The sequence below is a fragment of the Odocoileus virginianus genome, unplaced genomic scaffold (genome assembly GCF_023699985.2).
Source record: "Odocoileus virginianus isolate 20LAN1187 ecotype Illinois unplaced genomic scaffold, Ovbor_1.2 Unplaced_Contig_21, whole genome shotgun sequence".
Classification (NCBI taxonomy): Eukaryota; Metazoa; Chordata; class Mammalia; order Artiodactyla; family Cervidae; genus Odocoileus; species Odocoileus virginianus.
In genome coordinates, this window is record NW_027224338.1 from 1302110 (window position 1) to 1314210 (window position 12101).

Sequence of the window (12101 nt, forward strand, 5' to 3'; positions counted from 1 at the left end):
GGAAAGTGACCCTAATTATCAGGAAAACAAGAACTCCATCTGTAGGAGGAGAGAACAGAAGCCTCCTGGCTTGTGCGGGACCCCTGCTGACTGTCAGTCAGGAGGAAATGCTTCAAGTACAAATATGCATGGGGTCTTTCAAGGGCATCCAGTCTGGGGTTTGGGGACCTTGCCCTCAGTCCTTTTGACAGAATGGCACTGCAAAACTTAAAAGTTAAGGCTACCAGGATGCCCAAACATGACTTGTGAGACCAGACCAGTAAAAGCTGGCCGAGAGCTATCAGTAATCATGGTGGGGGCAGGAGGGGGAGGTTCCTACTCTTAACTGATCTCAGGAGCTGCACAAGAAAGCATTGGCAGGAATACAGTAAGACAACGGAACTGCAGAGTACAACAAATTCCCTGGCCGCACAAAGAGGAATTTGAACCTCTCAGGACCCTGGGACAGTCAGAAGTCCAGGGGTTAGAGATCCAGATCTGAGATTGGGTGGGACTCAGCCATATGCTCTAACCATGCAATGAGTCTATGTACTGGATGAGCCAGCACCTTTGCCAGTGTGTGGTTTGTGAACAAGGTTGGCACCTGGTTACCACTCCGGTCTTGGACTACCCCATAGTCTACGGTGGCCTGGACAAACAAGAGTTTCTCTATTCATTTTCACCTCTATCTCGGATAAAGCGTGCACCTTCCCATTGGGCTCACCAGACCAAGTGAATCAGAGTCCATGTGCTCCTCTCCCAGATCCCTTAGCTTTACCGTCAGTCAGACTCCACCACTTCGCTGCTCACACCTGTCTATTTGGGGCTGGGCATATCCTGGGACCAGGGTTTTGCAGCACCGGTGGACATAAAGCACTTTTGGACAAAACTGATATTTGTTGTACATCCTCTAGGTTTTCTTTTCTTTTCTTTTTGGCCACGACACTCAGCTTGAAGGATCTTCAACCAGGGATCGAACCCCGGGCTCTCAGCAGTCAAAGTACTGAGTCCTAACCACTCGACCACCAGGAAATCCCTAGGTCTCCGAATTTGAGTCTTATGCTTGCTGAGTCAAATGTTTGCCTGAATGAGTTCCTGACCTCTCTTGTCCCCACTTTGTGGTCCCCAAGAACTACTTTCCACTTCCTTCTCCTTTTCATTTTGGGAAGGGTTCCAATATACCCCTCTGCTTTTTCTCATGGCTTACCCTCAGCACCAGATTTGTGTGGACCCTGACCCAGGCTCTCTGGGCTTTGCCCCACTGTACATGCTGTCCTGGGCATTTTTAACTCTAGTCCACCCCCCTGCTCCAGCAGCCCAGCTCCAATTCAACTGAAAGTCTGACCTTTCCCAACCCATTCAATGATCAGCAGTTGCCTATGGTCCTAGCTCTGAGAGAAGCTGGTCCCTGACCAGTGATTGAACCCAGGCCCCCTGCAGTGGAAGCACAGAGTCCTAACCACTGGACTGCCAGGAAATTCCCAGTACCTTATTTCTCTTAAAGGCAATGAGACCAAGCTGTAAGCTCAGTCCTTTTAAATAGAAAACAGTTCTCTTAAAGGTTGTTCCAGGAATTATAAAGTGATAATGAACATCCCAAGAACACATTTTACCCCCAGTTACTTTTGGAGCTAAACATGGTGACAAAATATTCATTGGCAACAGCAATGGTTTACCCAATAGACAAATTCATACCATGCTTAGGATTCCTATGAAGCTAGGCACCCCCCAAAAAAGTAGCTGAAAACATTTGAGGTTTGGTATTTCAGAAATAGAATTGAATTATATAATCATTATGGAAAAAACAACTTTGTTGGGCTTCCTTATACTTATTTTCAGTTTCATGTTATTTTTCAGTTGATTAACATATAGCATCAGGAGACATTGTACTCTCCTCCATACCTAGGGTCTCCAAACATTTTTATAAAGCCCTAGGTGGCTATTTCATTACAGAGTTCTGTGGATTCCCCATAGTCCCTTTGGGACTACCTAGGCAACAGGGAGAGGGGAGAAAAATGACTGAGTTCAGTAATGGGTGAGATCCAGGTTGGGACATTTGTTTCAGGCATTCTCTTGGGTGCATGGGCTGAATAATTGAAATTCAACGCTAAAGCAAGGCTAAGACTAACAGACATTCAGATTCAGGTTTCAGCGAGTCATAGAAAGGCAACTTAAGTTCAAAGAACAGGCATTTGGCTCTATTTTTTCTTTTTATAAAGACCTCTTATGAAAAGAAAGTTAATTTCTGTGACTCATAAACAGAAGATCTCCAAAGCGCCATAAGGTTTCTATGCAATTATGTCAGAAGAACGTGATGAGAAAATAAATAATTCCATGCTTCCTGCCAGTATATCCATGTACACAATGTGCAGTCCATAAGAGCAGGGTTAAGGAATAGTGTTAGTTATCAAGGAAAGAAGAGGGTTCATTCTGGTTAATAACTACAGCATCTCCATGTGCACCAGGGCACCCAATTTTGATTTTGTCTGTGATTGGCTGCTTAGCCACATCCCAAGAACATCTGTGATATTGCCCCGCACCTGGGAAACAGTAGCTCACTCTCCAGCCCACTGGTACCAAGTGGGGTTGCTAAACAATTACAGAAGTTAAGTTATCTGAGGGTTTCTGGGTTTGGAAAACCTAAGTGACCCTCTGCATCAGGAGGAGATGGGAACAGCTAGTACCCTCCAGGGACCTGACAGCACCAAGATAGAAAATGGAGACTCAGAAAAGACTCGGGCACATGTCCAAGAAAGACTCCAGTATTGATGCACTATTTTACTTGTACGTGTTACTACACCATCACAAGGGGAAAAATCCCTTCTGCAAACATGAGAAATGTAACCTCCAAAGAAGATGTTAATTGTACTTATGGGTTCAAAGAACATACTAATTGCAGTATTCCCAGCACTTTATTCTTATAAGTTATTTCTGAAATTGATGCCAATAGCCAGTGACCCCAAAGGAACTCCAGGCTGACTACAACCAACCTACCCTCCACCCAACTTTGGAGTCTAGCCTGCTTCTTCTTTCCCAGAGCTTCCTAAAGGAAAAAGACAGTGAGAGGGGCCAAGAGGTGTGGAACTCTGAGCAGCCAAAGTAGTACAGGGAGCTTAGGACCTGGGGAAGACAGACAGACCAAGACAAGCCAAAGAGACAGCAAAAGAAGGGAGAATCTCAGCTTTGTCCAAAGATGGATCCTGTACCTGATCCAGCTCCAGCCCTGAGAATGGAGTGAAGGAGCTAGCTGGGGCCCTGCATCCACGTAGCTGCCCAGACCCCTACCCTTTGCCAACCAAAGGTCAACTCAGGCCTATTCCATCAATTCCAAGTTCATCTATTCCACTGTCTACTCTACCTTTCCACTTAGATGTCAGAGAAGTTCCTCAAATTTAACATGCCAAAACCCCAACCCTTGACCTATGTCTATTTCCTTCCCCAAACCCACCCACAACCTTCTCAATCTCTCCAATGCTACTCTGTTCCTCCAATTGCATAAACCAAAGTCCTGGGCATCATTTTTGATTCCTCCTTTTTTCTTAAGCCCTCAACCCAATCCATCAGCAAATGCTATTGGCTCTACCTTCAAACTCTATGGAGAAGGGAATGGCAGCCCACTCCAATATTCTTGCCTGGAGAATCCCATAGACAGAGAAGTCTGGCAGGCTTCAGTCCATGGAGTCACAAAGAGTTGGACGTGACTGTGTGACTAACATTTTCAACACTTTCAAACTCTATCTGGAATCTGACCATTTCTCATCTCTTCCACCTCTACCATCCTGGCCTGAGCCGCCATCATCTCTACCCCAGGACTATGTCAATAAGCCCCCTCCACGCTTCTACCTTTATCCTCCCACACTCTCATCTAAACGTAGCAGCCAATAATCAAAAAGTCTACAAATAATAAATGCTGGAGAGGGTGTGGAGAAAAGGGAACCCTCCTATACTGTTGGTGGGAATGTAAATTGGTGCAGTCACTATGGAAAACAGTATGGAGGCTCCTTAAACAACTAGAGAAACCACGTGACCGAGCAATCTCACTCCTAGGCATATATCCAGAAAAGATGAAAACTCTAATCTGAAAAGATCCATGCACCCCAATGTTCATAGAAGCACTATTTACAATAGCCAAGACATGGAAGCAACCCAAGTACCCATCAACAGACAATGGCTTAAGAAAATGTGATACATCACACTACTATATATATAGCACAGGGAACTCTGCTCAATGTTATGTGGCAGCCTGGATGGGAAGGGAGTTTGGGGGAGAATGGATACATGTATATGTATGGCTGAGTCCCTTCACTGTTCACCTGAAACTATCACAACATTGTTAATTGGCTATACCCCAAGACAAAAGAAGATGTGGTATAGATAGATGTAGATACAGATATAGAGATATTCAATAGAATATTACTCAGCCATAAAAAAGAGTGAAAATTGCCATTTGCAGCAACATAGATGAACCTAGAGATTATCATACTTAGTGAAGTCAGAGAAAAACATACCATATGACTTCATTTATATGTGGAATCTAAAAAAGTGATACAAATGAACTTATTTGTAAAACAGAAATAGACTCACAGATATAGAAAACAAACATGGTTACCAAAGGGTAAGAGGATGCATAAATTAGGGGTATGGGATTAACAGATACACACCTGTAAACCATAAGGATTTAATTTACTATACAGCACAGAGAACTAGTCAATATCTTATAGTAACCTAGAATGGAAAATAACCTAGAAAAATAAATACATATAAAATGGAATCACTTTGCAGTACACCTGAAACTAACACAATATTGTAAATCAACTTCAATTTTCTTCAAAAAAATAAAAGGAAAAATAAAACACAGCATCCAGACTGAACTATTTCAATTGCAGATCAAACCATGTCATTCCTGCTCAGCACTCTACCACAGTTTTTCATTTTATCCCGAGTCAAGGCCAAAGTCTTAACCATGGTCCACGAGGCCCCACGTGATCTGGTTTCCCATCATGCCAGCGTATACGGCTCCCCCCTCACACATTCTGCTCCAGCCACAGCTTGTAGATTGTTTCTCAAAACTGCTAGGCACAAGGACTTCCCTGGTGGTCCAGTGGCTAAGACTCCGTGCTCCCAATGCAGGGGGCCCAGGTTCGATCCCTGGTCAGGGAACTAGATCCCACATGCCACAACTAAGACCTGGTACAGCCAAATAAATAAATAAAAATAAATTTTTAAAAAGATTCACAAATAAAAAGAAAATGAAAATGCCAGGCACAATCTTACTTTAGAGTCTTTGCTCAGACTGTTCCATCTTTCTGGAGTTCTCTCTCCCACCTGAGACCTACGTGGCTCACCTCCTCTCCTCCTTCAGTTTTCCACTGAAATGGAATCTTATTGAAATGACTCCCTGACTCCCCTGTGTAAATTGAGGGCCTTTCCCCCAACACTTCCCTTCCCTTTCCCCTGCTTGATTCCCCCTAGTGATTAGCATTCATCATTTAGTTAGTTTCGCTTTTACTTTCCCTAGTGTATTTGGATCTTGAGATGGGAAAAGTTAGGCTTTCTTCTCTGTGGAAGGCATTTCTGGCCACAGGAGACAGGGGCAGGAAACAGACTTTTCCCCCCAGAAATAGTCCTCAGTGTCAGGGGTCTCCTGTGCCTCCAGGTAGAACCGGCTCTGTCAAGGAGCTTGGGGTGGGATTGGCCCCACGATTCAGGGCAGATCACCATTGAGAAGGACTGAGATGAGAAACTTCTGGGCTCCCATTTGGTGGGTTCCACAGTTTGGGTAGGTAAGCTTTGGACTATGACTCTCCACACCCAGCCCCAAACCTCTTTGTCACCTATTGCCATGAGTCTGTAAATTCTGTTGGAGAAGGGTCCCTCTCTTAATTTATTTGCTGCTGAATCACCAGCACCTAGATCGGGGCTTAGGACATAGTAGATGCTCAATAAATACTTGTTAGCTAAATGAATGAATGAATCAATGAAATGACCAAGTATACCAGGGAGAACTTGCTCCCTGCCAGCCTCCTAATCACTACTCTTTCTATACTTTTCTCCCCTATTCTGTCGGCTGTCCTTGGTTGGTTCCCCCAAAACCTTTCTGTCTGTCTTCTCCCTCATACCACTCTTCTGCATTGCCTCCCTATTTCCAGCCCCCAACCCAAGTCCTGCCTGGACCTGCAGCACAGTTGGCAGGGCCAATGACAGCCCTCACCTCCTGCTTGCTCGAGGGCCTACTTTGAGCCAGGCATCATACTGAGTACATGCTACACACTTTCTTTATTCCATAGGACGACACATCTGTGAACAAAGCCAGCTATCATCCACCTGCCCTCAGATGGAGCCTCTTCCCTCAGCCCAAGGGAACGGGTGTTTCCCTGCCCTTTGCATGCTGAATGCTGAGCTGGCCCACTGTCCTATCTCAGCCTTGCCTTCCACAGTCCTTCACGAGAAACCTCCCAGCGCCCACCTCACTCCACTCGTTGTAAGACCCCAGTCTGACTTCTCAGGATACCTCGCACTGAGGACACCTCGGGGATAACCCACAGGAGAACAAAGGCCTGGATTTCAGCTGCCAACGGTAGCTAATTTTCCCAGGACCCAAATTCTCATCTTGCTGATAATTATTCTCGTCTGCTGATAATCCAGCCCCAGGGACCCACTTCACTATATACTGCATTCTCTGTATATCTGATCTCTAACCAAAGATTGGAAAATCCTTGCCTGGGAATGAAGTGAAAAGCATTTTTGGAAATATTCAAAACATGCATCTCAGTTCCTCAATGAGAACCAAAGCTAAGGATGTGACGTTTATAGGACATGTCAGTGGAAAAGATTACTTTTCTTAAAATACATTTGTTAAATGATAGGTAAAACAGCAAACGGATGGGAACCTACAACTGGGAGACATCACAGGAAGAGGGAAATATGATTTTTATTATAAACATATGCATTTTATTATTTCTCCCAGTGAGGATCAGGATTGGGAATCTGCAGCTGTGAAAGGGCAAGGAGACAGCAGTATTTTTAGACCTGTCACTTTAAAATATACCTTCTTCTGCTTTGCCGCACTGTTTCTCTAAACAAGGCCCTCTTGCAGCCTGAGCACAGCGAAGATGAATATACATATGAAACAGATGACTAGAAGGCAGTTCCTCTTGCCTGGCAAACACTGTCTGAAACAACTTGGCTTGTCACCACCCCCACCCAGGACCAGCTCATTCCCCAGGCTCAGGCATCTGGACCACTGTCCCCCATCCCACCATCCCCCACAAGTCTAGTCCTAGCTGGTACCCAGTCCTGCTGGTTCTTTCTCAAAAAGTCTCTTCCAATGAGTATGAACATATGAAGCCACTGCTTAATAGCCTGTGTGCTAGAGACATATTTCTTTGCATCTAGGCCATTTTCCCACTAGGCAAGCAAGAGGGTTTTGTCCCAGTTTACAGAGAAGGAAGCTGAGGCTCAAAGAGGTGAGGTTTCTTGCTCAAGTGGTGAATGGGTGGATTGGAACCCAGGTGTGCGGTTTCAGAGTTCTGGCCTATGCCATAGCTGTGCTGTCTTGCATCCTCCCTGCCTCCCCACCCGCCCCACCCCGGAGGAGGACATGGCAACCCACTCCAGTATTCTTGCCTGGAGAATCCCATGGACAGAGGAGCCTGGCGGGCTGCAGCCCATGGGGTCGCAAAGAGTCAGACACGACTGAAGCGACTTAGCATGCACTTGAGTCTTCCCAGCCCTCAGCCTAGGCTAAGCGTTAACTGCTGCATGGCTGCGATGTCCCCTTCCCACAACTCCAAGTCCTGCACACAAAGCCACAGGTATTTGCCACAAACAAGTCTCTCTTTAGGAAGCTCCCATCTCTCCAGGGCCCTCTATATTGCCCAGGTATCACATTCCAAAGCCCTCACTGTGGCACTGAACCCTCCCTGAGCCCAACTCTAACTCCAACTTGTCTCCAACCATTTCCCTTCCTCACTTCATCCTCATCGATCCCGCACCTGCATCTTTGCTCACACTCTAATCCTCCACTGGACCTCCTTCCACCCGCTTCATCTCCTTCACAAACCTTCACTGGTGACTCCATAAAGCTGTGAACCTTCTCCCGCAATAAATTCCACTGCTTGAGTCTATGTCTGTCATAACATTTTCTAGGTGTACTGTGTCTCTCTTCTCCCCACAATAAGCAGATGTACTACTTCTCCCCTGTCTGCCTGGCACCATATTGGGTACAGAATACAGGGCTTGTAGTTTCTGACCAGTTTTGACTTGAGTCTGTTTGAAGTTAAGCAAAGTGAAGTGAAGTTGCTCAGTTATGTCTGACTCTTTGCAACCCCATAGACTGTAGCCTACCAGGCTCCTCCATCCATGGGATTTTCCAGGCAAGAGTACTGGAGTGGGTTGCCATTTCCTTCTCCAGGGATCTTCCTGACCCAGGGATCGAACCCAGGTCTCCTGCATTGTAGGCAGACACTTTTACCGTCTGAGCCACCAGGGAAACCAAGCTAATGGGGTTTCCCCAAAGAGATGGGCTTGTAGGAAGGGATGTGACTCATATAGAAGCCACTACTTTGCCCACAGCAAGGGCCAGCATCGCAAAGACAATCAGAGCTGGTTGTTCAGAGCTGAAAGCACTGGATCAGGCCTTTCAATCAATGGTTCTGTTTGTGCCATTAAGTTAAGCAGTTCCTTCTTCCCTGTGGCATCCAGAACCAGAGGCCTGACGCAAGTGGGAGTGACAGGCACTTTATTACTGACATGTCATCACCTACATGGGACTGCTCTGCCAACAAGAAGGCGATTTCTCCAGCCACTTCACAAATGACTGAATTATGGGCTTACTCAGTCTTTCATGCTGCCAGGCTCAACATTTTCATTTACTCCTCTCGTTACCCTTGGCATGGTTTCCACACTGGGGAAGGCAGAGCACTCCCAGGCTCACGTCTCCTCAGGGACTCTTAAAAACTACGCTGCTTTGAACAAAGAATCTTCCTTGGTTCATAGGAATCGTTCTCCCTCCCTGCCCATGGGCCCAGGCCACTACTGGGGTCTCAGGCCTGTGGAGAACATTGGAGAACTTGTCCACCTCTTGGCCCTTGATTTCAAACCATTTCCTAGTGAAATACTGTCATTTTGGGAAACAAGTCTGTCAGGAAGTCATTTCAGGCAAAAATCAAATCCACAGCACTCCACACAAATAACAAACAGCCTGCAAAGCCCTTCAGTGGGACTCCAAGAACTGCCACTTGGAAGGGAGTTCAGGAAGTACAGCATAAACATCTGGCGTTCCAAAGGGCTGGCCTGGGGGCTGCGTGCAGATGGGAGAAGCCATGGGCCCTGGGCCTGGCCTCTCAGTACCTTCTCTTTGTTATTTTTTTCACGACTAACTTTTGGCCACCAGGGCACTGAGTCACCAGACCTCAATTAACACTGGAAATACTACTGAAACAGACTGACTGTTTATCAAGGTGATGGACCATTTTCACTGACTATTTCAAGTATTTATTTTTTAGTTAGCCAAAGTGCTAATTTGCTTACCATTTCTTGGCATCAATTGTTCTGAGAGGTCTTTGAATCTTCAGAGGGTCACTTTTGTCCTTCATTTCCAAGTCACTCTGGCTTCTTGGACATTTTGCAGAAATGGATCAACTTGGTCCAGTCCTGAAACCACTGTGAAAACACTCTGACTTCTGGAGTGTCTCAAAAAGAAGACAACGTTAGCAATAGTAGACTCTTCTCAAACCACCTTGAATTGAAAGAGCGCGACATGTTTCACAAATGTTAACTACTTAAATCACCCAACACACCTGCATCCTGAATAAGAGCCATCCAGATAGCTCTCCCTGGATGAAATGTAGTCCCATCTAGAGTAAAATTCCCATGCGGAAGCTATAATTGCTGGAGTTGCAAGTTGATGGACAGTTTTTGGTTAACATCCAACATTTTGCTAACACTGTAATGGGATCTTCATTGGAGGTCCCATTGGATCAAGAGCTCCACCCCTCATCTAATTGGAAAGATGATGCCTCTAGGCCTGTGTTTCTCAAGTGTAACCTATGGTCTGTAAGTTGCCTTCACTTTTGCACTAGCTGGTTTAAAATCTAAAAACAGGATATGCTGATGGCTGGGTGAGAATTCCAGGCAGCACAAAAAGCAAAAAGAAGGTAGAGGCAAAGGCTGACTGAATTCATTCTGGTTTGATGGCCCAAAATTCCCCAGATGTCAACTAAGAAAATTGGGAGTACTACTATTGGGTTGGCCAAAAATTTGCATGGGAAAACCCTGCAGGAACTTTTTGGCCAACCGAGTACCTCACTGCTGCCACCAGGGGTGGGCACAAAGGCATGCAGCTGGATCTCAAGACTTAAAGCAACGTAAGGGAATCCAGCCACAGGCAGAAGAGAGAAGTGACCAGAGGAGAGACAGATGCGAAACCTCGCAGAAAGCTATCACACCAGATAGGGCCTCATTTCCTCTTCCCATCGCTCAATGACATGTTGAGACTTTCCCCCAGTCCACTTTAATCTCCACCAAAAGCCACTTTTCCTGATACCCCTTCAGCAAAATGGAAGAGACCGGAGGATCAGCAGAAAGTGGATTCCTAGGGTGTTGGCTCCAGGAGAGTTACTTGTTTGTTTTTAACCAAGGCTCTCCCTGAGTTGGGGAACCTTGACTTACTTGGTAGCTGACCTTGTAAAGACTTCAAGGCTACTCTGCAATCTTATTGTTAATAGGAGTCCTCTGTACTTCCCATTCACCACAATGACTAATCCAAACCTTCAGTTCAGTTTAGTCGCTCAGTTGTGTCCGACTCTTTGCGACCCCATGAACTGCAGCACGGTCCATCACCAACTCCCAGAGTCCACCCAAACCCATGTCCATTGAGTCGGATGATGCCATCCAACCATCTCATCCTCTGTCATCCCCTTCTCCTCCTGCCCTCAATCTTTCCCAGCATCAGGGTCTTTTCCAATGAGTCAGCTCTTTGCATCAGGTGGCCAAAGTACTGGAGTTTCAGCTTCAGCATCAGTCCTTCCAATGAACACCCAGGACTGATCTCCTTTAGGATGGACTGGTTGGGATCTCCCTGCAGTCCAAGGGACTCTCAAGAGTCTTCTCCAACACCACAGTTCAAAAGCATCAATTCTTCGGCACTCAGCTTTCTTTATAGTCCAACTCTCACATCCATACATGACTACTGGAAAAACCATAGCCTTGACTAGATGGACTTTTGTTGACAAAGTAATGTCTCTGCTTTTTAATATGCTGTCTAGGTTGGTCATAACTTTCCTTCCAAGGAGTAAGCGTCTTTTAATTTCATGGCTGCAATCACCATCTGCAGTGATTTTGGAGTCCAAAAAAATAAAGTCAGCCACTGTTTCCACTGTTTCCCTATCTATTTGCCATGAAGTGATGGGACTGGATGCCATGATCTTAGTTTTCTGAATATTGAGCTTTAAGCCAACTTTTTCACTTTCCTCTTTCACTTTCATCAAGAGGCTCTTTAGTTCTTCTTCGCTTTCTGCTATAAGGGTGGTGTCATCTGCATATCTGAGGTTACTGATATTTCTCCCAGCAATCTTGATTCCAGCTTGTGCTTCCTCCAGCCCAGCGTTTCTCATGATGTACTCTGCATAGAAGTTAAATAAGCAGGGTGACAATATACAGCCTTGATGTACTCCTTTTCCTATTTGGAACCAGTCTGTTGTTCCATGTCCAGTTCTAACTGTTGCTTCCTGACCTGCATACAGGTTTCTCAAGAGGCAGGTCTTAGCACTCTTCAAATCCCTGGCCCCAGCTCTGCCGCCTTCACTCTTAGCAGGACTCCTGGCGGATGTCCTCACCAAGATACATGCCATAATGTATGAACTTTTTATTCCTTCCCTTGTGTTCAAACTTATTCATAGATACATGTTTCCAAACCTACCCTTTCTTCATTTCTTCCCCAGGGTCAGCAACAGGTGTCCCTCCCTACTTCTGAGTCCTTGCTACCTGGCTCATCATGTCTCCTTCCTATGTCTTCAGCCTTTCCCTCTATGCTTGCTTCCTGTCCCCAACCTAGAAGTATACAGAAGCCTCAATTTGGAGAAGGTCATCTTCTACCATTTGCCTTTTAAAGGTGAGATTAC

General features: G+C 45.7%; 1 non-coding gene across 1 annotated transcript; it reads left to right on the forward strand.

Moving 5' to 3' along the window:
• The first annotated feature begins 5066 nt into the window (after positions 1–5066).
• Positions 5067–5139, forward strand: TRNAG-CCC (transfer RNA glycine (anticodon CCC)). The gene has a single exon. It is a non-coding gene; the product is annotated as a tRNA-Gly (tRNA).
• Positions 5140–12101: the final 6962 nt, after the last annotated feature.